Source organism: Macadamia integrifolia, unplaced genomic scaffold (genome assembly GCF_013358625.1).
Source record: "Macadamia integrifolia cultivar HAES 741 unplaced genomic scaffold, SCU_Mint_v3 scaffold1847, whole genome shotgun sequence".
Lineage (NCBI taxonomy): Eukaryota > Viridiplantae > Streptophyta > Magnoliopsida > Proteales > Proteaceae > Macadamia > Macadamia integrifolia.
The window spans coordinates 1-27070 of record NW_024868384.1 but is presented as its reverse complement, the minus strand read 5'-3'; positions in this window follow the sequence as shown (position 1 = coordinate 27070).

Below are 27070 nucleotides of genomic sequence, written 5' to 3'. Positions count from 1 at the left end.
GATACTATTTGTCAAGAAGAAGGATGGAAGTATGAGGTTATGTATTGATTATCGGGAGCTTAACAAGCTAACTATCAAGAACCGATACCCCTTGCCAAGGATTGATGACTTGTTTGATCAACTACAAGGTGTTAAGGTATTCTCCAAGATTGACCTTAGATCGGGCTACCACCAGCTCAGAATCACTGACAGTGATGTTAGCAAAACAGCTTTCAGATCTTGGTATGGATATTATGAGTTCTTAGTGATGTCATTGGACTTTCCAATGCACTAGTTGCATTCATGGACTTGATGAACCAGGTGTTTCAGGATGTCTTGGATAAGTTTGTAATTGTGTTCATTGATGACATCTTGGTATACTCCAAGAGTGCAAAGGAGCATGCTGTTCACCTGAGGCTAGTATTGCAATGTCTGAGAGATAAGCAACTCTATGCCAAATTTAGTCAATGTGAGTTCTAGCTTTCATAAGTGGCATTCCTAGGCCAGATTGTCTCAGATAAGTGTATAGAGGTTGACCAAGGCAAGGTGAAGGTAGTTCTAAAGTGGGACACTCTCAAGAATATGGTAGACATTCATAGTTTTCTGAGATTAGCTGGGTACTGTAGGAGGTTTATTAAGAACTTCTCTCGCATTTCTGCACCAATGATCTGACTCACACGTAAAGGTATCAAATTTGAATGGTCTGATGCTTATGAAAAGAGCTTTAAGGAGCTAAATCAAAGGTTGGTATCTGCTCCAATTTTGACTATTTTGACCAGTACAAGTGGTATGGTTGTGTATAATGATACCTCCAAGCTGGGATTGGGCTGTGTGTTGATGCAACAGGGGAAGGTCATTGCCTATGCATGCTGTCAATTGAAGGACTATGAGAAAAACTACCCACCCATGACTTAAAATCGATAGCGGTAATTTTTGCCTTGAAAATTTAGAGGCATTACTTGTATAGTGAGAAGAGTGAGATATACAGTGACCACAATAGCCTTAAGTACTTCTTCACCCAGAAGGAGCTCAACATGAGACAGAGGCGTTGGTTGGAGTTGATGAAAGATTATGACTATACTATCCACTACCACCCAGGGAAGGCCAATGTGGTAGCTGATGCACTTAGTTGGAAATCTCAGCCACTGACTCTTGCATCACTGACCACTAATGAGCATCTCATAGAAGAGGCTAGGAAGCTAGATTTGGAACTTCTAGTGGAATGTGTCACCTTGTATCTATCGACATTGGTGGTACAACCCAGTCTAGTGGACAGAATTACTATAGCTCAGGAAATTGATGCAGAGCTACAGAAAGTGATAGCTGACTAGAAGGAAGGAAACCAAAAGGACCCAGATTTCTCCTTAACTAAAGGGGGGATTCTTAATTTCAAAGGAAGGTTGTGTGTACCTAGTGAGGGTGACTTGAGAGATACTATTTTGAGAGAGGCGCATAGCTCTCTAAACTCCATTCACCCTGGCAGCACCAAGATGTATAAGAATCTGAAAGGTTCCAACTGGTGGAAGGGACTGAAGAACGATGTGGCCACACATATTGCAAGGTGCCTCACATGCCAGCAGGTCAAGGCTAAAAGACAAAGGCCCCATGGGTTACTACAGTCGCTACCTATTCTGGAGTGGAAATGGGAGAACATTTCCATAGACTTTGTCACAGGCTTACCCCGCACCAGCAAGGGTATGGATGCCATTTGGGTAGTTGTGGACCGCTTGACCAAGGCAGCTTAATTTATCCTAATTAAGGTTACTTTCTCCATGGACAAGTTGGCCAAGATGTACATTGACAACATCATCCGACTGCATGGTGTACCAGTAGCATCATCTCTGATCGTCATCCTAGATTCACTTCTAAGTTCTGGACATGTGTGCAGAAGGCTATGGGAACACAACTGAATTTCAGTATGACATTTTACCCATAGATCGACGGACAATCGGGGAGGACTATATAGACCTTGGAGGACCTACTCCGAGTATGTGCCTTGGATATGAGTTACAGTTAGGATGAGCACATTTCACTTATTGAGTTCTCCTACAACAACAGTTACCAGGCCACCATCAATATGTCTCCATTTGAAGCGTAGTATGGTAGGAAATCTAAAGTCCTCTGTATTAGGACAAAGTTGGTGAATGACACATTCTGGGTGCAGACTTGATACAGGCCTCTAATGAGAAGGTGAATGTAATCAAAGAAAGAATCAAGGTAGCTCAGTCCAAACAGAAGAGTTATACAAATGTCAGGAGGAAGCATCTGGAGTTCGGGGTTGGAGACAAGGTATTCTTACAGATCTCCTCAGTCAAAAGGATAATGTGGTTCAGCAAGAAGGGAAAGCTAAGTCCTAGATTTATAAGACCGTATGATGTACTGTAGAGGATCGGACTGGTGGCCTATAGGATAGCTTTACCACCAGAGTTTGAGGGTACACATGATGTCTTCCATGTATCCATGCTGAGGAAGTACATTCCTGACCCCACTCATGTCTTGACTTATATACCACGTGAGTTGGATGAGGATTTTGCCAATGTGGAGTATCCGGAGAAGATTGTTAATCGGAAATACCATATTCTTCGCAACCGCACTATTTCCTTTGTCAATGTGAAATGGATGAATCGCCCAGAACAGGAAGCATTCTGGGAATGGGAAAATGAGATAAAGAAGCAGTACCCTGGACTATCTGATTTATCAGGTATGTCTAATTCCGAGGACAAAATTCTTGTAAGGTGGGGGGAATGTTACACACATGCCCTAACCTAGTCTAATTTAAACTGTTGTGACAGGACTTGGACCGGAATTAGAAAGTACCATCGGGTTATGGCTCACTACTGGCCATAGCAAAAGGGGGAGAGATGACCCCACTTGCTCGTGTGCTGCTTGCCAATCCAACTGGAGAGGATTAAAGCCTTCTAATCATAGAAGGTAAGTGACCCAACACCCTACCCTTGAATCCCGATACACACTAAAACTGTCGGAAGGCCATGTGCATAGCCTAGGGTAACTACCTATGCAAGACCAACTTGTGGACAGCAAGCAGTCAAGACAAAAAACTTTCTTGACCACCGAAAATATGCCATCAGAAGCACTTAGGCCTGAATCCAGTGGGCTGAATCCGATGGCCACCTGTGTTGCTGAATTAGTTCTGATGCTCGTGGACCCCTCCACTCGCATCGGGAATAGCCCCGCTGAACACACGCACCCTCCCACACTTTCCCCTTGACTTGTGTTTCTTATGAGTCCAAGGAGACGTGCCTGCGTTTTCCAAATGCCGGATTAACCCAATTTAGACAAGAAGAGACACAACCAAATAGGCCTAATTGGGGACTTATTATATAGGTAGAAATAAGGAATTATTTCCTCATTTCTCACTTGTACAAGTCATAGGAGAGGGAACAAAGAAGAAGAAGGGGAAGAAGGAGTTTAGAGCTCACCTTGGTGCCGACTGCTCGTATAACTATAGAAATCCTTGCTGGAGGTAGGTTCTACTTCTACTACTACATTCTCTCTCTTCATTTTGACCTAGGATAGTTGTACAAGAAGTGATCATTGACCCTGGCACCACCTGGAGATCAGGGAACGATTATTTCACCTCTCGGTGTGATTGCTGAGCTCAAACAAAGTCCGGTGAACTCTGGCAACACTTATGACCAAATGACCATCTAGGGTTTCAATCATTTAATTAATGTATCTCCCAAATGGCCTTGTGGAATTAGGATTTCTTTAGTTTAAAAAGATATCAGGAACACCCCTTATAAACTCCAAGGAACAAATCCCGATATCAGACTTGAGCAGAAAAGCCCCAATTGACATGGGCACCTTCTGTGTTTCCACCGGAAACACCTAGGGCTAAATCCGATGGGTTATTTTTGATGAACAAAAGGCCTTATGAGCTCTCTATTTGCTCCACCGGATTCACATCTGATGAATCTGGTGGATTTTCACTTTGTTTCCAGTGACTGAATCCGGTGACCTATACTACCCAGGTTGGACAGTGTCTGGCTCCTTTGGGGGTAAACCTTATGGTTTCTCCCTGATGTTCCTGACATGCAATAACACCCGATTGCCTTTGTGTCTAGGACAAAGATGCACACATACCCCAAGGCTGAAATTGAATTGAACACTCGGTGGTCGTACTTGGAACTCGATCCATTCCAACTTAAACAATGTAAGGGATGGTTGACTTTTCTTTTGGGAATGTTTAATTTTTATAGAACTAATCGCATGTGTAGGATTTTCATATGGTTATTTAAATTACTTAGATGATGATGATGTTCTATACATGTTATATTTTGATGGAAATGATATGAGATGCATGTTGTGAGAGAGAATCCAGTGTGGCCGAGGTGGTGCCGGAACCATGATTGTCGTATGTTTGTTGCATTCATGTATTGATTATGTGCATTAAAAGTAGTTATAGTCATGGATTACACTTTGTAGCCGATGTGTTCCTAGTATCATGTACTCCAGGACTGCATTTGGAAATGGATGTGGTTCGTGGCCGATGGAAATCCCGATGTTGCGTAGTTCATACTCAATTGCTATACATGATAGATAGGTATACAGTCGTGGGTTACACCTTATGACTGATATGTTCCCAGTATTGTGTACCCCGAGACTATACTTAGAAATGGACCCGCTTCGTGGTCGATGGTGATACCAGTGTCGCATGGTCGATACTAACTTGTATCATTATGAAAGGTATGTAGAATATTATGGTTAGGTGACATTTCCCATGCTATATCCCCTTGCCAAGAGAGGGTAAGGTGTTGGATAACCCAATGGTGGTATGTTCGATGAACCTTCCTGGAATACCACACTCGTGATATGTGATTGTTGCCGAAGGCAAGAACTTGTCCGACGTGGCCCATGGTGATCCCAATGTCGTGACTTCCATGAGGGGGTTATCAGGGGTTTGCTGGGTAAGCGATGGTCTAATCCTGGGCTCGACAAACTCCTAATCATGGCTAGGGTTTGTATCATTGTGTAGTCGATGGCGGTTCCAAGACCAAGAATACAACCTAATGTGCCGTAGTAGTATTACCAGACTTAGTTGTATTGTTACGTGGATTAATAATCCAATGGATTGCATCATTCACATCATGGACTATGTGTTTAATTTATATATTCATGTTATCATAGAGTATTATATATGTAAATGCTTGTGCTTAATTGTGCATGAACCCCACCCCTCACTGAGGTTGGAAGTTCACCCCATGTATATGCCCCCTTTTTAGATGATGATGCAGGTAAGGTCGTTCTTATGATTTGTGACTCTCTATCCTCTGGACCTGACTACAGAGTGAGCAACTGGTGGATACCAAAAGTAGGGGAGCATGATCAGGATTGTGTCTGTGATTTGTATGCATACAAAGCACCATGAGGTGTGTAGTATATTTTTATTTGTTTGATACAAAACTGATGATTTGTATATTTTGGGCTTACTACTTATAAGTGATGGATATTTGTAACGGAATAACTTGGTTATCTTTATGTTCTAACACTAGATGTTTCCCCCTTTTTATTTATGATCCGAATACAATACTCTGATTCTGTTGCAAATGGTTTGGTTCATGTTGTGAGATTGCTTATATTAAATACTGCTATCAGAGATCCTGGTAGATTTGTAAGACAGGTATATGTCTTACTCACACAACTTGTATTCATAATAATAAGTTGGGTTTACTAGAATTGGGGTGTGACAGTTTGGTATTAGAGCGCAATGCTCTGCCTTAACTCACAATCTCTACCAAACCATGACTTGGGGATTAGGATTTAAATAAAAAGATCTTAAAGACAATAATTAATAGAAATTACACAAGTAGGAGACAAGTATAGGTGTCAAAGCCATTCATTATAATAAAGAGAACCGAGTACATAAGCTTATACCAAATTTTCTCAAAAATAAATGACAGAAAGCTGGAAATCCTAACTAGCCTAAATCTAGGAATTTAAATAATAGAACATATGATAAGAAAAAATTTCAACTAACAAATAGAACATGATATTGTAAAGAAAACATGAAAAGAGAAATCCTAAGACTACAATGGCAACCTAAGCCACTACTACTGCTGGTCCTACTGCTAATTCTACCCACAGCCTTAGGCTTGATTATGACCCTTTGCCCCTGGCTCTAGCACTAGAATGGCACGGGGGAAAACCATTGCCTGCATCTATGCCTCAAGGGAGGGCACCCAATTGTGTAGCAGGTAGTAGCTCCTGCCCACACTCTCTAGTCGAGTGTCCATCCTCCTCAGTATGTTGGTGGTGTTATCCAAGCAGGCCATCACATCATTGAGCCCATAAGGCCTTGCACCCCTAGTGCCAGGAGATGAGGAGGCAAAAAAAGTCCCTATAGCCCGAGGGTTACGTGGTGGAAACACCCCAGCAAGAGGCACATATGGAAGGATTGCACCTCCATCACCCTTTTGATCACCGTTATGAACACCCCCATGGCCACCTCCCAGTTGGTTCTCTATATCCATCAGCTAGAGACCTCATCCATGTTTAGTGTCATCTTCTTTAGAGAATCTTGGTTGAAATCCAAGACATCGGTCCCCAGATTTTCCTCATCCTGCAAGTCCACCCCAAAGCATAGGAAAACCTCGGTTAAGATCCATCCGTAGCAGAGGTTTCCAGCCCTACATGCCCCTCCCTCAGCCCTTGTAACCATGGTCCACATCAATAGGTAAGGGAGGCAGACCTACAGCCCCATGTAAACACAGTAAGTGACATAGGCCTGTAGAATGGATACCTCATCGAAGTGACAGTTGGTAGGAAGGACATTCAGTTGAATGGCTCTACATATGACCTTCGGTGTAAAACTATAATTGGCAATCAAGTGCCACCCAGAAGCCTCCTTTGTGAGCATGTTGTCCATCTCTACCTGGATGTCAAAGTTTTGGAACTCGTAAGACGGAGTCCTAAGATAGTAAGCCAACTCTTCCTCATTAGAGATCATCAAAATGTTGGCCAACTCAGCCATGTCGAAGGTGATATCGACCCCTTCCACCCTCGAGGTGATTCTCAACTCCTCAGTGCCACGATACTCACATCGTAGATTGCAGTAGAAGAGCCTCACAAGCCTTGGGTAGTACTTCACGTTCAGTTCTAGGATGCGGTACCACCCAATGGCTTCGAAGCATTGGCAGAGATGAAACTGTCGGAAGTCCCTTGTCCTCACATACTTCCCAGGATAGACATTCATGCACTCAAACTTCTCCCAATGATCTTGCTCCTCCATAGAGTGAAACAGTCGGTTGTCATATTGTTCTTCCTCGGGAATGACCAATTGTATGACACCACGACGGGGATGAACACGGAAACCAGATATGGTTGCAATGTTCCTAAGGTTGGAAGAAAAAAAACCTAAGCTGGGGGGAATGCCGAAAACTAAAGAGAAATCTCAAAACCTAAGTCAGGGAAGAAGAAGAACTCACCTTGGATGCATAGGCGGCACTAATCAGTCGCGAAATCGCAAGTGGAAGGTGGGGAATGGTTTGGAAAACCTCCTCCGATCATTTCTCCTCCTTCTCCACAGCAACAAGTAGGGTTTTGTGAAAGAAACCCCAATGCCAAGCCTATATATAACGGTTTTGAGTCCACCAGAAACATAGGACTTGAATCCGGTGAATGTTTCAGGTGAACAAAAATTTCCAAGATTGCTCTCTGTTTTGGTCACCAGAAATATGACTGATATTTCTGGTGAACCAACCCTTATTTCCTGTGAAAACTCTCTGTTTCCGGTGAACTATTTTGAGAATGGAATTTTTTTTAATTTTATTTTATATTATAATATTGCTTCGTTAATTAGGAATTTTCTTCCTAATATGCATGTGATTAGATTTTGATACAAGGTGGATCCACCTATGCATGCTCTAACCCTAATTACTCCTTGTGTGCGTATGCAGAACCCACTATGCATGTTGACCTTAACGTGCTCAATATCTATGTATGTGTAACTAATGAGATTCCTCAATAGGAATCATGTCATGCAGGATACCCAATCCCGATCTAACGCATCACCTCCCGCTTCCCCTATGCCAAACCAAGGAGACCGTGTAGTGTGTGTCACACCCCGCTCGCACAAAGCCGAGCCGATGACCGAGTTAACACCGGTTAACTCATAAATCTGCCAAGATCAACAATCTAGTAACTATCATACAACATACATCTACTAAATTAAGATAGGACCGGTATTTTCAGTGGAAGACCTATTCATAATAATACCTGCAATTGTTTCCCAAATACTTGATATCCAAATTGAGTTATAAAAGTTAGATACATTTGGGCCCGAAGGCATGATATATATACAAAAACATAACAATTTAAGCATCAAGTAACAAAAAGGGAGTACATCAAAAGAATAAAAAAGAATCACTCAAGAGTCATAGCTCCCATGCAGCATAATCCTCACACATGCAATCGGCACCATGCTCGAACTTGACAGGGACCCACCAGTCCTCAGATGGAAACTCCATAGTGGGGCCCAACTCCTGATCACCAGGTGGGTAACCTATAAAACCACCTAAAAAGAGTTGTACACATTGGATGAGCTCACTAGCCCAGTAAGTTGAAAGGAAGACCACACAAGGAAAACCACACAAATAGTCACAACACAAATGCGCCTAATGCAATTTATTTTAACCTTATTAGCCTAACAACATTACTAAGTCATAGGTTTTGTGCTACTCACAACCACAATGCCTGTATGCCCCGGATATGAGCTTTGAACCCCATCCCGCAATACGTCCATAGGGTTATCAAAGAAGGCCCATCGTTGGTATCAAAATTTAAAATGCAAGCAGACTCCTAAAAAATTTAAATGACATAAAGTAAATGGGTGACTCCACTCGAAATAAAAGCAGCATGATCGACCCTCTGAATATACCACCAGGGTTATCGACTGTCCTAGCGATTAGCCGTGCATACTTCTAACTACTGCAGGAGTTCGACAACTGTAACCCGATGCTTCCCCCCAATGATCCCCCAACACGTAAACCCCCATTGGGAAAGGTTGTAGCATAAGGGTAAATCACATCCTAGCCACATGCCTCTACATGAGTATAATACGATTACATAATAGCGCTGCATCCCATACCGCGAGCCACCATGCACTCTTTTCCAAGCTGACTACGACATCTAAAATCTGGCATGCTTATTAACACAAAGCATAGTATATTATGTAAATGCACATTCAAATGCGAGATATGGCATATGTGATGTCTAGTCTACACACAAATGACATGATAACATGGCTAGACTAACATATGTTAAATGATGCATAACATTCCGAAATTAAATCAAAGTTCACTCCCCACTTACTTGTATATGTACACGGTGCATGTACCCAGTACGAAAAAGATTCTATGTGTGTATACGCGTATATATAGTGTAACCTATCATAAACATAATGGTTTATCCTTTCACTATTTTGGGGTCAAAATCAGCATGTTTGAACACTAAAGTTGGGTTTAGAATCATAAATGGGAGTTACCCATTAAATTCATACCAATTCTGGGAATTTTGGAAAGACAAGTGGGCTAGAGCCAAAGACCGACGGGCTGCATAGCCCACCGGTTTTAGCCTGCCGGTTACTCCAGGGCCCAGAACCTGAGTTCTGGAAACTTAGGTGGGCTATGTAGCCCACTGGTTTTAGCCTGTCGGTTACTCCAGAGCCCAGAACCTGAGTTCTGGGAACTCAGGTGGACTAAAACCAAAAGATTGGTGGGCTATGTAGCCCACCGGTTTTAGCCCGCCGATTACTCCAGTGCCCAAAAACTGAGTTCTGGGAACTCAGGTGGGCTAAAACCAGAAGACAAGTGGGGTAAAATACCCCCAGTTTTTAAATGACATTTTTTTCAACATCATTTCCGACTTTCTTCCAGGTTAGGGAACTTGTTTGGGGATGATCCGATGACTCAAATCACTTGTCTAAGGTCCAATCATGTACCTTCAACCAAGATCTAAGATCAAATCACAAGAAAATGAAGGTTCTTATCACTTTCTCAAGAACACCAATAAAACCCCAAATTTCATTTCTTTTACTCAAGAACTTCCAAATACTCTAGATCATCACCAACACTCCTTCCTAATCCTTCAAAATCATTATACACACCTTCCATTAGACCTTAGATTTTATTATCCAAGTATGATTAGTAAGATACAAGTGGATTCTTTCCCAAAAATCAAAAAGAGGTTTAAGAAAGGGGTTTTCCTAAGAATCCTTGGAATGTGTACAATACCTACCTCAATTCGAAGACCTCGGCGAGCTAATCATTAATGTAGGCTCAAAATACAAAGACTCAACTCTGGTGAAGCTCTACAGTCGATTTTTGCTTCTTCTTCTTTATTCTTCTTCCTCTTTTTCTTTCTTCTTTTTCTCTCCCACCGACCAACTAACATTAATGAGGGAAAAGACAATTAATGTCTCCCCTTTTATACCTGGGCCCCCAAAATATCTTCTAAATCTCAAGTGTGCTATCTCAGGTGGGCTAAATCTCAGGTGGGCTATCTCAGGTGGGTACATCTCAGGTGGGTATATCTCAAGTGGGTTAAATCTCAAGTGGGTATATCTCAGGTGGGCTATCTCAGGTGGGAATATCTCAAGTGGGCTATCTCAGGTGGGTATATCTCATGTGGGCTTCAATGGGAATAAGCTCCCATATAATATTAGATTATGTTGGTACCCATAAATACTAGTACGTACCTTTACTTTTTGTACATGGCCTCGTGGTGCATGCAAGCACAAGGCTTGGGTGCTCGTATTATACTTGGTACCGGCTTGGTCATTTCAGGCTAACCAGAGTTCAAGGTCACCCTTGCTACCATATTCCATATGGTACCTGTGTCGGTTCTCTCTAGTTCGGCCCCTATATGATCAAACCAAGTCAATACGGGTAATTAGACTGGGTTTAAAAAGTAGGGAATCACATTGCCCTCCTTTTTGAAAATTTCATCCCTAAAATTGTAGTACCTAATTATCCGAAGAGATGAGGATACAAGGTTTGAATATCATCCTCTTTCTTCAAAGATGCCTCTTCGATCAGGTGGTTGGCCCACAAAATCTTCACAAAAGCGATAGAGCGGTTATGGAGAGTTTTCATCTTTCGATCTAAGATCTCAGTCGGGTGTTCTTCATATGTCATATCAGCTTCTAAGTATTCCAGTCCCACAAGTAGTACATGGGATGGATTATGAATGTACTACTTCAACATGGACACATGGAAGACATTGTCAACACTGCTAAGGGAAGGTGGTAATGCAAACATGTATGCTACTGCTCCAACTCACTTCAAAATCTAAAATAGCCTAAAATATCTCAGATTTAACTTGCCTTTCTTGTAAAATCTGTGTAGGCCCTTGGTAGGAGATATTTTGAGGAGCACTTTCTCTCCTTCTTGAAATTCCATTTCTGACCTACGGCTATCTGTATAGCTCTTTTGATGTGATTGGGATGCTTTAATTCTTTCTCTAATGACATCGACTTTATCACATGTCATCTGAATCATTTTTTGTCCAAGCATTCGGCGTTCACCTACTTCATCCCATTATAGAGGAATTCTGCACTTTCTACCATACAATGTTTCATATGGTGCCATCCTAATTGCAGTTCGGTGGCTGTTGTTGTAAGCAAACTCCATAAGAGGTATATATTCCTCCCAACTGCCACTCATTTTCATGGCATAGGCTCGAAGCATGTCTTCTAATATCTATATTGTCCGCTCAAACTATCTGTCTGTCAATGGATGGAAGGCCGTACTCAGATTCAATTATGATCCCAAGGCTTGCTGAAAGCTTTTCCAGAATCTGGAGGTAAACCTTGGGTCTCTGTCTGATACAATGCTCACTGGTACACTATGTAAGCATACAACATTATCCATGTAAAGCTATGCCAGGTTATCCATGGTGTAATTGGTCATGATCGGAATAAAGTGAGCTATCTTAGTAATTCTGTCAACCACTACCCAAATTGCATACATTCCCTTGGGTGTACATGGTAGTCTAGTGACAAAGTCCAATGTAATGTTATCCCATTTCCATTCAAGTACTGGGAGCGGTTGAAGAGTGCTAAAAGGTCGGTGCTATTCAGCTTTGACTTTCTAACATGAAAGACAAGTCTATACATACAAAGCTATTGTGGACTTCATTGCTGGCCACCAGTAGTGTTGCTTTAGGTCTTTGTACATTTTGGTACTTCCAGGGTGAAGAGAGTACTCAGAACTGTGTGAGTCCAATGTAATGTTATCCCATTTCCATTCAAGTACTGGGAGCGGTTGAAGAGTGCTAAAAGGTCGGTGCTATTCAGCTTTAACTTTCTAACATGAAAGACAAGTCGATACATACAAAGCTATTGTGGACTTCATTGCTGGCCACCAGTAGTGTTGCTTTAGGTCTTTGTACATTTTGGTACTTCCAGGGTGAAGAGAGTACTCAGAATTGTGTGCTTTCTTTACTATTTTATCTTGTATTACTTCGTCACAGGGTACACACAATCTACCCCAAAACAACAATGCCCCATCATTGGCTAATGTAAAGCTAGGGTCATTCATTGTTTACTCTTGAATCTTCTCTTTGATCCACTGCAACTCAGGATCTAAAGGTTATTTCATTATGATTTCTTCCCTGATGGATGAGTGTACCTATAGAACTGCCAAGGATATAGTCAAATGTTGAACATCATTTTCCTGATGCTCTAGTTCCAAGGTCACTCCCTCATACAAAAGGATTTCATCCATTAACAACACCTCTTGTACGAGCTCTAGACTGACAGCTAGATAGGAAAGTGACACAGTTTGAGCTTTCTGGCTTAACGCATCTGCCACTACATTGGCCTTTCTTGGGTGATACTAAATATCACAATCATAATCTTTCATAAGCTCAAGCCATCTCCTTTGTCTCATATTCAAGTCTATTTGGGTGAAAAAGTACTTAAGACTTTTGTGGTCACTGTATATTTCGCACTTTTTACCATACAAGTAGTGATGCCAAATCTTTAAGGAAAAAATGACCACTGCTAGCTCTAAGTCATGAGTAGGGTAGTTCTTTTCATAGTCCTTCAATTGTTTGGACGCATATGCTACCACCTTACCATGTTGCATAAGTACACAACCCAATCTGACTTTGGAAGCATCGGTATACTCTGTCATTCCACCTGTGCCTTCAGGAATAGTCAACACTGGTGCTAATACTAGCTGCTTCTTCAGCCTTTGAAAACTTTCTTCACACTCCTTTGACCAATCAAACTTTATACCCTTCCTAGTCAACTTAGTCATTGGTGCTGAAATCCGAGAAAAGTTCTCGATAAGCATCTACAGTAACCTGCCAAACCCCAGAATATTTTACTTTCTGTTACACTCTTAGGTACTTCCCAGTCTACCACGGCTTTCACCTTATCTGGATCCACTTCGATTCCATTTTCAGACACTATGTGTCCTAAGAATCAACCTGTTTGATCCAAAATTCACACTTGCTGAATTTTACATACAACTGTTGCTCTCTCAATCTCTATAGTACTATACTCAAGTGTTTTAAATGGTCATCTTCTGGCTTCGAGTAGATCAAGATATCATCAATGAAAATAACAACCCACTTGTTAAGAACATCGTGAAACACTCGGTTCATCAAATCCATGAAAGTTGCTGGTGCATTAGTCAACCCGAAAGACAACACTAAGAACTCATAATGACCATATTGAGTTCTAAAGGCTGTCTTTGGTATATCACTATTCTTTATCTTGAATTGATAATACCCAGATCTGAGGTCAATCTTTGAAAATACCTTAGCACCTTGTAGTTGATCAAACAAATCATCAATGCGTGGCAATGGATACCGGTTCTTGATAGTTAACATGTTCAACTCCCGATAATCAATGCACATACACAAGCTTCCATCTTTCTTCTTAACAAACAATACTAGTGTATGAATCCCTTCTTCAGAAAATCTTGTAACTATACTTGCAATTCTTTCAATTCTGCTGGGGCCATTCTGTACGGAGCCTTTAACATCGGGGCAGCTCCAAGGATCAAATCTATAACAAATTCCAGCTCCCTGTTAGGTGGTAGTTGAGTCAGATCATCTGAAAAGACGTCTGGGAACTCTTTAACTATCTCTACTTCCTCTAGAGGTCTGACCTTTGTATCTAAATCAATCGCCGATGCTAGGTACCCCTGACACCCATTTTCCAACAACGTTACCACTTGCAGAGTGGAGATGAGGACCTTCTTAGCCTGCTTTATCATATTCGCTTGGTATATTAGTTCCTTCCCTTCATTATCAATCACCTTGATCTGTTTCTCAACACACATCACGCTTTCTCGATGTGCAGATAACCAATCCATGCCTATGACATCAAAGTTTTACATGTTGAACTTGATGAGTTGAGCACCTAACTGTTTTCCACTAATCTCAACGGTGCATGGCCCATATACTTCCTTTAGCTATGAAATTTTTCCTGTAGGTGTACTAACTATCATCTTATGCTCTAAAATCTTGGGTGTCATATCAAGTTTCTCAGCAAATCTCTTTGATGCAAATGAATGAAAAGCCCCTAAATAAAACAAGACATATGCTGGTATACCTGACACAAGTAGGACATCTAATACAGCAATGCACAAAAGTATAGCATGTCATTAATATTTACCAAAGGGCAATTCTCAATTTAAATCGTACCTGCTACCACTTCTGTGCTAGCTTCAGCTTCTTTAGCTAACAAAGCATACATCCTTCCTTATGGTTGACTCCCTTGAGTGAAAGTAGGTATGTACCTAAAAGGTTGATTGGCTGGTCAGGCTCTGTAATCTTTAGCAAAATGCCCATATGAATGGCAATTAAAATAACGGTTCTGCAAAGCTTGAACCAGAGCAGGAGCTCTCTGAGCCTGACCTGTAACAAGTGGAGGGTGAGGTGGCCTAGTAGTTATGGGCAATGTACTAGTATTTGGGAAAAAAGATGTAGTACTCGGTCCACTAACGGGTCAAGGAGGATAACCCGATGGCCTATAGGGCTACCTGTATAAAGGACCAAATCCGTATACCCTATGGAAATTCTTAATCAGGCCACCTGAATCCGCATAAGGGTCTGCTCTCTTCCATACTTCAGTTGTAAGGGATGATTCACCTTTCATCTTATCTTCCATGGTTTTGGCCTTCTGTACAATCAAGGCATAGTCATTGAGATCTAATGCCTCAAGTATTGTGCCAATGGATTCCTTTAATCCTTTCAAAAATTTCTTGCCCTTTTCTTCAGCTGATTTCATGTGAGGGGGGCGCAAAGTAGAATAGGGCTCAAACTGTTGTTGATACTCAAGGACAGACTTGCTTCCTTGAGTCAAGGCCAAGAACTCCGCTTCCTTGCGGTCTCTAAAACTACGAAGGTAGTAGTTTGCTAAGAATAGCTCCTTGAATTGTTCCCATATAGGTTCCAGGTGTGTAGCAAACAATATGGCTTTTGAGGCTTGCCACCAAGAGTTAGCCTCATTCTTAAATTGTAACCCCGCACAAATAATCTTTTGAGCATTGGTGCACTTAATCACCTCAATTATCTTCTCAATCTCTTGGATCCATCGATCCGATTCCAAAGGGTCACTACCCACCTTAGTGAATGTAGGTGGTAGGTTCCTTTTGAATGACTCCACCACTCTTGTGGTATGGCCCACTGGCTGAAAATATGGTGCATACGCCGGATGGTACGGGTAAGGAGGCGGCATCATATATGGAGGTGTATCCTGAGGTATTATGGGTGGTGTACCTCCAATTTGATTCTAAGGGTTGATGCCAGGTGGTGTACCTCCAACCTGTGCCCCACACCAGGTCCTCCAGTTAGACCTTATGGAATATCTACCCGAGGAGGATGACTTGGCAGTGCAGCATACCACTACTATTGCATAGCAGTCATAAATGCCTGTTGTTGCTAGAGAATTTACTGATGGAGATTTTGATTCGATTATTGAATCAAGTTCTCGGCATCACCAGGGGTAAGTATTGGTGGAGGATCAGGAAGTGTAGTCATGGATGGATCCTCATGAGTCACATTCTGAAAAGTTATCTCTTGAGGTTGTGGGTTAGATGCTTGCCCCATAGGATGAGGCCTCCTACTGATTGGTGGCCTACCAACAGAACGAGTACCTCGAGGTGCACCCCTTGTGACACCCTCAGATCTAGCGCATAGCATTGCCAGTGTACCTGATTTGTATAAAAATTTCTTATATGTTAGTATTACCACTCATTACACAATTGTTCGAAGTTTAACTCCCAACTCCATGCATTTTCATCCCAAAACAATCGAAAAAACATACACATAACAATTTAACTCCAAATTTGTATTTTATTACACATATCAGCCCAATTCTCCAATATAAACTCATAGTTTTTCAAAAATGACCATTAAACCCACCAATGCAGGCCATATAGGAGCCACCGGTGGAGTCGGGCCCTTACTGCCAAAATCGGTGGGCTAAAGACCAACGGGCTTGACTAGCTAAACCCCACAGGTTTTATAGCCCATTGGAATTACCTGAGGCTACGATTAAAGGGGTTTTAAACCCTATTTTTCAGCCCATTTTCTCTTCTTTCCTTCTCATATGAACTCAGGCAATTTTGAACGATCCTTAGGTGATTCCTTACGAATCAATTCACCAAACTGACGCAATGATCTGCTTGAGTTTGCCTTCTTTATCACTCCATCTTCAAGGTAAGATCATAACCCTTTACTTCTCAAAATTTCTGGGTTTTCTCCCTTTTGAATGGAAAAATCACCAATGTGGTTGGGGCTTTGGTTTTTCCTTTGATTTTCTCTATGGAAAATGATTCATATGCTATTATAGAGCTTAGATTTAAGTTTTCAAGTAGTTTGATCCCTGAAATGGAACATTGGAGAGATTTTCTCCCTTTTTTATGCCCTAAACAGTGACTTTGGGGATTTTATTGTGCCTTTCTCTTATCTATGTCAATTTAGCACCACATTATGAGTTTTCCTTGTTTTCATCGCAATATTAGGCTTCTATTGTGTTCAATAACCGTTCCCTTGCAATTTGCCCCAAATTTGGATGGTTTGATAGCCCAAAAATCCTTATATAATTTGCCCAAATAGAGAGAGCAACAACATTAGGAAAATTTACACCTAGCCACATCTTGGATTCTTTGTTTACATTAGAATCATAAATCTTCAAGCATATTAGAATCATCATTAGTTGTTTCCTTTGAAATGTAAACTTCCCATTTGGCTAGATTCCCAAATTTGAACTTCTCTACTTGGTTGGTATTCTTATTTGGGGATCCTTCAATTTCTTATTCTAAACCCAAATAGGGATACGCTATCTCTTGTTTAATCTAGCATGTAATCTCATATTCTTTTGAAAGGATCTATTCATTGTATACATTCTTTGATTGTTCACGCATTAAGACCACATCTCACTTGGGTCATTATATACCTCAATCCGCACATGCAATATCTCATTCATCACTTTGCATCTCTTGTGTTTGCTTGGTGATTTCCATCACCATAATCCTTCATATCCATGTATTTTCACTTAGTCGGTTAGGTATCCGGGTTTAACGATTTGTAAAATATCAGCTTAGATCACATTTCCTAAAAAATTTCTGCCATATGCTGTTATAGCTCATTCTATTCATCTCTTTGATTCCATTTCTACTATCCGTCTCGACTTGATACTCCTTATACTTTAACTTCTTATTTTGCTTCATGTGCTTATCTCTCTTCGTTGAAATTTCAGGATGCCACCAAGAAGACGCAAGGAATCCGTAGAGCCATCAAAGAAGAGAAAAACTTCCAAGGCTAGGAAGCTAGAGGTGGGGTCTAGTTCTTCGGCCCCATCACCATCTAGGGAATGCGAGGACTCATCCGACTATGATGAGATGGCCTTCCACAATGCGAGAGCTGCATCATTATGGAGTACTTTCCATTCACTACCGATGATATTGAAAAAGCAGTTCATTGTGGAGCATTTTTCTCCTATTCACCTCTTAGAGAGGTTTTCTATCCATGGTTGGGAGTCCATCCTCAACATTGACCGACCATGCTATAAGGGTTTGGTGAGGAGGTTCTACTGCAACCTGGAGGCCATAGAGGAGGAGGGGGAGTTCACCATAGTCAGTGGTGAAGGGTGTAGAGATCATCCTTACTGCGGACCGGTTAGGGATCTCTTTAGAGGGTATTCACTACTACAACCCTCCCAGGACCAGAGGCATAGGCCCACTAATGAGCCAGAACATGCAGGAGCACATCTATGAGGTTATTAGTGGTTCACCAGCGACGCCTGTATCTGAGTTGTACTTTTCCCCTAAGGGTAGGGTATTTGCTAGGTTAGTGCAGTTCAACCTAGCTCCTAGGAGTGGTCACCGGAATCAGGTTGGTTTCATGCACCTATCTAGCTGCTTGCCTGCTATCTACCCTTGAGGCAATGTACCTAGACTATGCCTCTCATACTTTATGCTGAGGTCTATGCATCACCATGCCTTACACCCCAAGGATGTCAGCTTACCCTATGGCAGAGCTCTTACTCGAGTCTTTGGGCATTTCTTAGTCGACCTTTCTAAGGAGGAGGGATCAGTCCCAAGGACAAGTTCTCTACAAGGAATTTGAGTCAGATGAACCTGCGTGCCTTGATGGTAGAGCCTTAGGCAGCTAAGGAGCAAGAGGAGGAGGATGCAGAGTAGGAGGAGGGTGTGCCCATGGATGAGGATGAGCACACCAGAGATGACGAGAGTCATTTCCCGTACCAGGAGGAGGGTTTCCAGGGGGTACCTAGTCGTGAGGAGATTAGAGAGGAGGAGGTTTTGGAGGAGGTTCCTTTGGGTACTATGGCGGCAGATCCCTCTTTCCATGGAGTTGGCAGTTCCAGATCAGCCAAAGCTAGTGGTCCAGACATCCCTAGTGCTTCTGGCACACAGGCTTCAGCTCCACCACTTACTGGAGAGCACCTATCCTACTGGATATCCTATCAGTGTTGAGGTCCCTGAGAGAGAGTCAAGTTGAGCTTAGAGGTTAGCTTGGAGAGAGTGCAGCCAAGGAGCAAGAGCTTCTCAGGAGGGTGGAGGAGAACACCGGTAGAGAGCTCCAGATTTGGAGGCAGTTTTGAGAGATGGAGTCCAGGTTTTAACGACTTACCCGGGATATGTACCACTCTTCTAGGGTGATCTTCGTAGATGTCCATCGTGTACAGAGGAGAGTGGTGTGCCTCCATGATGGATTCACTCATTGGGACATGCATCTTGGCATTGACTCTCGGGTCCACTTAGGAGAGCCTTTCGATGTCTCTAGTGATGACTTCGACTCCGACTAGCACTCTAGACTGATAACCTATTACCCTCTTCTGACCCTTTTTTTTTGTCATTTATACTTGAATTTTTAGCTTTATTTGATAGTCTTAACTATTTTAGGTTTCATAGTTGACTTTCCTGCTCTACTTACGTGATCGAACTAGTATAGCTTTAAGAAATGATAGCATCTGTCATTCATTTTGTAATTTATTTCATTTATGTTCTCAAAGGTTGAATTGTGATCTTGATAGCAATTGTGAATTTCTAAACGGTTTGCTTATATTAAACTGTGTGGTTTGATGGTCGCCGACACAACCGTCATATGTTATTATCTTATTATTCTTGCTATCTATCAGGCTTTACGTTTGAAAATTTTTTCTTTCTCAGTTTACACATTTATGCAGCCAAAATTTTGTTAACATTTCCACTACCAAGTAATTCAATTATGACAATCCCAAAACTAGTTAACCAAGATTCATATTAACAATGCATGCATGCCATAAATGCAACGGTTACAAATTATTTTTTCATTTAATTTAAGGCTTTTTAACTTTTCATAAGGTTTTTATCTTCACCCACCCCAGACCTATTATAGCTTCTATTGAGTCTAAGCAGTATGTTGTAGGTAGGCAGAGCATCGTGCTCTGATACCACCTTATCACACCCCATTTGCACAAAGTTGAGTCGGTGACCGAGTTAACACCGGTTAACTCACAAACCTGCCAGGATCAACAATGCAGTAACTGTCATACAACATACATCTACTAAACTAAGATAGGACCTATATTTTCAGTGGAAGACACGTTCATAATAATACCTATAATTGTTTTCCAAATACTTGACACCCAAATTGAGTTATAAAATTTACATACATTTGGGCCGAAGGCGTGATATATATACAAAAATATAACAATTTAAGCATCAAGTAACAAAAAGGGGGTACATCAAAAGAATAAAAAAGAATCACTCAGGAGTCATAGTTGCTATGCAGCACAATCCTCACACGTGTAATTGACACTGTGCTCGAACTTGAAAGGGACCCACCAGTCCTCAGATGAAAAATCCACAGTGGAGCCCGACTCCTGATAACCTGCAAAATCACCTAAAAAGAGTTGTACACGTAGGATGAGCTCACTAGCCCAATAAGTGGAAAGGAAGATCACACAAGAAAAACCACACAAACAGTGAAAATACAAATGTGCCTATACGTAATTCATTTTAACCCTATTAGCCTAACAACATTACTAGGTCATAGGTTTTGTGCTACTCACAACCACAGTGCACGAATGCCCCGAGTATGAGTCGCGAACCCCATCTTGCGATACTCCCATAGGGCTGTTGGAGAAGGCCCACCATTAGTACCAGAATTTAAAATACAAGCCGACTCCTGACAAATTTAAATGACATAAAGTAAATGGGTGACTCCACTCGAAATAAAAGCAGTATGATCGACCCTCTGAATATACCACGAGGGTTATCGACTGTCCTAGCGATCAATCGTGTGTACTTTTAACTGTTGTAGGAGTTCGACAATCGTAACTCGATGCTTCCTCCCTAATGATCCCCCAACACATAAACCCCTGTTGGAAAGGATCGTAGCACAAGGGTAAATCACATCCTAACCACATGCCTCTACATGAGTATAGTACGATTACACAATGGTATCGTGTCCCATACCACAAGCCATCATACACTCGTTTCCAAGCCGACTACGGCATCTAAAATCTAGCATGCTTATTATGTCCAAATGAGATTCCTCCATCACATACATCAAGACATAATGAATATTCCATCATAACACAAAGCATAGCATATTATGTAAATGTATATTCAAATGCATGATATGGCATATGTGATGTCTAATCTACACACAAGTGACATGATGACATGGCTAGACTAACATGTGTTAAATGAGGCATAACATTTCAAAATTAAATAGAGTCCACTCCCCACTTATTTTTATATGTACACGGTGCTTGTACCCGGTACGAAAAAGATCCGATGTGTGGGTAGGCGTATATTGAGTGCAACCTATCATAAATATAATGGTTTATCATTTCACTATTTTGGAGTCAAAATCATCATGTTTGAACACTAAAATCAGGTTTAGAATCATAAATGGGGGTTACCCATCAAATTCGGATCAATTCTGGGAATTCTAGAAAGACAGGTGGGCTAGAGCCAAAGACCGGTGGGCTATGTAGCCCATCGGTTTTAGCCCCCCAGTTACTCCAGAGCCAAAAACTTGAGTTCTGGGAACTCAGGTGGGCTAAAACCAGAAAATTGGTGAGCTATGTAGCCCACCAGTTTTAGCCCGTCGTTTACTTCAGAGCCCAGAAACTGAGTTCTGAGAACTCAGGTGGGCTAAAACCAAAAGACAAGGGTAAAATACCCCCAGTCTTTAAACGAAATTTTTTCCATCATCATTCCCGACTTTCTTCTGGCTTAAGAAACTTATTTGGGGACAATCTGACGAATCAAATCACTTATCTAAGGTCCAATCATGTACCCTCAACCTATATCTAAGATCGAATCATAAGATAAGGAAGGTTCTTATCTCTTTCTCAAGAACACCAATGAAATCCAAAATTTCACTTATTTTGCTCAAGAACTTCCAAATACTCTAGAAATTCACCAACACTCCTTCCAAATTCTTCAAAATCATTATACACACCTTCCATTAGACCTTAGATTTTATTATCCAAGTAGGATTAGTAAGATCCAAGTGGATTCTTTCCCAAAAATCAAAAAGAGGGTTTAAGAAAAAGGTTTTCCTAAGAATCCTTGGAATGTGTACAATACCTACCTCAATTCGAAGACCTCGGCGATCATTAATCCGGGCTCAAAATACCAAGACTCAGCTGGTGAAGCTCTACTGTCGATTTTCCCTTCTTCTTTCTTCTTCTTCCTCTTTTCCTTTCTTCTTCTTTCTCTCTCTTCTTTATTCTCCCACCGACCAACTAACATTAATGAGGGAAAAGACAATTAATGTCTCCCCTTTTATACCTGGGCCCCCAAAATATCTTCTAATCTCATGTGGGCTATCTCAGGTGGGCTAAATCTCAAATGGGCTATCTTAGGTGGGTATATCTTAGGTGGGCTATCTTAGGTGGGTATATCTCAGGTGGGTTAAATCTCAGGGAGGTATATCTCAGGTGGGCTTCAATGGGAATAAACTCTCTCATAATATTAGATTACGTTGGTACCCACAAATACTAGTACGTACCTTTACTTTTTGTATATGGCCTCGTGGTGTGTTCAAGTGCAAGGCTTGGGTGCATGTATTACACTTAGTACCCGCTCGATCATGTCAGGCCAACCAGAGTTCTAGGTCACCCTTGCTACCACATTCCATATGGTACCTATGTCGGTTCTCTCTGGTTCAGCCCCTATATGATCAAACCAAGTCAATACGGGTAATTTGATCGGGTTTAGAAAGTAGGGTATCACAGTGTGCCATTGGCCCCACCTGTTCTAATGACACAAGATGTTGCTAAGATAATGGGCAACATGATGCATGAGGTGGAAGAGAGGCAGACTCAGTTCATGGCTGATATTAATACCCAATCCAGGCTACCATTGGAGCCCGAAATACACTCTCTGTACCCCTTACTCCATCGGTACCAGCCCCTATGCCAGCTGGCTTAGCCACCCTTTAGACATCCAATGGGATGCAAGGGCAAGGGCAAGGGCAAGGGCATGGGCATGTGCAAGGGCAGTTTCAAGGACAAGTACCCAGGCAAATGCAAGGGCAGGCCCAAGTGCACGTAGAGGGTTAGACTGACCTAACCAAAATGATGGAGAAGTTCCAAAGGCTAAGTCCCCCATACTTCTCCAATGTAAGCCATGATCAGTTGCTTCCCTCAAGATGGATTAGGGGTATGAAGAAAGTCTTTAAGTTGATGGGCTGTAATGATGAGAAAAAAATATAAGAGGTTTGCTGGGTGACTAATGGCTAGGGTTTGTATTGCTATGTAGTCAATGGTAGTTTCAAGACCAGGGATACAGCCTAATGTGTTGTAGTAGCATTACTAGACTTAGTTGCATTGTTAGGTGGATTAATAATCAAATGGATTGCATCATTCGCATCATGGACTATGTGTTTAATTTTTGTATTCATGTCATTATGGAATATTATATATGTGAATGCTTGTGCTTCATTGTGCATGAACCCCACCCCTCACTGAGCAAGTTGGAAGCTCACCCCACATATATGCCCCCTTTTTAGATGATGATTCAGGTATGGTCATGCCTATGATTTGTGACTCTCTATCCTCCAGACCCGAGTATAGAGTGAGCGATTTGTGGATACCAGAAGTAGGGGAGCATGATTAGGATTGTGCCTATGATTTCTGTGCATACGTAGCACCATGAGGTGTGTTGTATATTTTTTATTTGTCTGAGATAGAATCGATGATTTGTATATTTTGGGTCTATTAATTATAAGTCATTGATATTTATAATGGAATAACTTGGTTATCTATATATGGTATCACTAGATGTTTCCCCCTTTTTTATATATGATCCTGCTACTATACTCTGATTCCACTACAAATGGTTTGGTTTATGTTGTGAGATTGCGGTACTGCTATTAGAGATCCTAGTAGGTTTGTAAGCCAGGTACGTGTCTTACTCACAACACCGGTATTCCTAATGGTAAGTTAAGTTTACTGGAATTGGGGTGTGACAAGAAATCCTAATACCATCACTAAGGGTGCTCCTAGATAGTCAGTTACTTGAAGGAGAATGGGTGAAGACTAGACGTGTCGAGCTCAATTTTCTCGATGAAAGATGCATGAAGTCCATGGATAGTCTCAGGAAGTATTAACTAAGAATGGCAAGGGCCTTCAACAAGAATATGAAGCCCCGTCACATAAAAGAGGGCGAGCTCATTCTTTGAGAACAAAGAGCCCCAATTCATGACCCAAGAGGAAAATTCAGGCCCAACTGGAGTGGCCCATTCACTGTTAAAGAAATTCTACTAGGCAAGACTATGAGACTTATGGACTTCAATGGGGAAGAAATACCTGGACTGACCAACATGGATCAACTCAAGAGATATTATGTATGAAGGGTGGACAACACCTAAACTATGCTAGACCTAATTCCTCTTAAGGGATACGTAGGCAACTTGACATGTGCAAGTGCAGTCTCAACAATCTCAAGGTAATAATTAATAATTAAGGTATTAAAAAAATCGTCATAGTTTGTGTTCCCAGAGAATCACCATTTGGCATAGAAGGCCATTAGATATCTGTCATTCACCTATGGTCCTCCAAACTCTTATCCAGAATTCCATCCACCCAAAAGTTGCCACTTGGCGCTAATAATCAAGGCCAGTTCATTCCCCACCCTTGATTAGTAAAAAAAAAAAAACTTGATGCAATAGTGGTAAAGGTTTGGCTGTGTCAATAGCTAATGAGCGATACTTTGAAAAATCATATCTTTTTTTGCTTGTAATGGTTTTAGGAAAGGACATGGACTCTTTGGATGAGATATTGAGAAAATGAACCTTGGACATAAACAATACGGCACCAAGACTGCTAGAATCTGTGAGTATGTCAATGCCCAGTTGGATTAGGTGTGCAGAACTACATCACAGTTTACTCCGACAGGTGCCTCAACATTGGGATACTAATCTTCACGTATTTTGGTTTAGGATATTTGAGATCTGCCTGACTCTCAAAGAATTTTGAGCTTGTATGCTATCTCCACCTATGGGCAGATTGATTCAACCATCTTTGAAGAAAGATTACTCGGAGGAGATTCAAAGTTTCTTCGGATGGGGAAAGGAGGAAAGAAGCAGTTCATTAGATATAGGAAGATTGACATTTTGAAGGTGGCTAGGATTTTCACCCAGTATCTATTATTGGGAGGAATCCATCGGCAGAGATCACAAGATGCTTGTCTACTTTGCACGATAGCTCGCTATGTTCTCCGAACTCCCCGACGTGGTGCACCATTTGTTCTGATAGAGTTGGTAAAACAGTTGAAGGAATGAGGTGATATCATCCCCACAGTCCTCGCAGAGACACTTAAGGGATTTGGCGACATGAGCCACAGCCACAGATCTGGAACTAATCATTATCAATGAAGTCTTACTATTTTCCAACTTTGGTTACTCGAGAGACTAAAACTGGCCAAGCCGCTAAATGGATGCCAACTCAGAGTTTCTTGCTACCAAGACAAGAGGGAAGTCCCAAAATTCAAGCTCATCACTGATTGAGAAGAGTACCTGCAAGGAAGAACTGTACAGGATATTGCATGGAGGTGCCCATGGTGGCCACAAGACGATCCCCTACTGAAGACTCCTGGATGCAACTATGTCAGGTTGATAGCAATGACTCATACATCCTTTTACTTGCCCACTTACATCAGCTAATAGTATGGACTGAAAGCAAAGGACCGTGAGGAATTGATGAACTTTTACCCACCCCAAGAACTGTCTCCCCACATTGTAACCTACCTATCCTATCTTTGGCAGGAAAGTTATTCACCATTTCTGTGTAATTCACTTGGTAATGAAGTGAGGTGATATTGGGATTTTCACATTATTCTAGTTATTCTAATGAAGACTTGAATTTTGGAATTGATCGTGCCTTAAAATTTAAATTCAAGAATAAGAAATATTTTTTAATGCTAAAAGCTAAGTTTCCATTCCAAAATAAAATGTCAAGTCTGGTTTTACAAAAGATAAAAAAAAAAAAAAAAAGTAATAAACATTAGGGGAAATATAAAAAAAAATATATATATATATATATATGTCTTTCAGTGAACAGGTTTCTAAGAAGCAGCATCTTCATCCATGCCATACTTTGGGTTGTCCATGGAAAACATCGAGGAAGTGTCAGATGTCAATCACGAGTTCGCCATTTGTGTCAAGTGGCCCCTAATGTGTGCGGGATGTTGGGCAATCATCTCCCTCTAAGAACCAACCTATCCTATTAGAGAGCCAACCTATCCTGTCAAAAAGACAATCTACTCACCTGGAAAGCATAAGAGACGGTTAGAACAAGAGAAAATGATGAAAGAGAATCAAGCCAAAGAAATGATGGTACCCTCTGGTATAACTCATCACAAAGACCCTAATGCATCTGCTGAAGTTCAGCATATGCCTTCGATGACACCAAAAAAGGACTATATCCAAGGATTAAAGTATCGGTATCGGTCATCGTATCAGTCGGCAAAATTAAGATACGTATCGGAGGGTATCGTATCGTATCGGAGATACGCTAAAGATACGCTAATAAATGGATAGGAAACACTTTTTTATACACATTTGCATAAAAAAATAGTTAAAATAAGTTATATATAACATGTATTATGCATAAATAGTAAATTGAGAGTATCGCACTAAGAATCCAAGGTTTGTAATTGTCCCATAAATGTAAAATCCTTGTTCCCAACCTTGATTTCCACTTTAGTTAGAGAGAAAAATGGTTGGTAGCAACTTTGGAACAAAAACACCTCAAAAAATTATGTTTTTCTAAAAAATTACCCATTTTGGCCATTTTATGACCGTATCAGTACGTATCGATGTGTATCGGTCGATACATACCGATACGCACCGATACATATCGATACGTACCGATACATACCGATACGTATATTTCACTTCAATTTTGAATTTTTCATAGAGTATCGGTGAGTATCGGTGCGTATCGGTGTGTATCGTAGGATAAGTATCGATACATAAGGGTTTTAAAATTTTCATGATACGTATCGGTATGTATCGTGCCGATGCCTACCGATACGGATACGTATCGTGCCGATGCCTACCGATACAGATACGTATCGGCCGATACGGA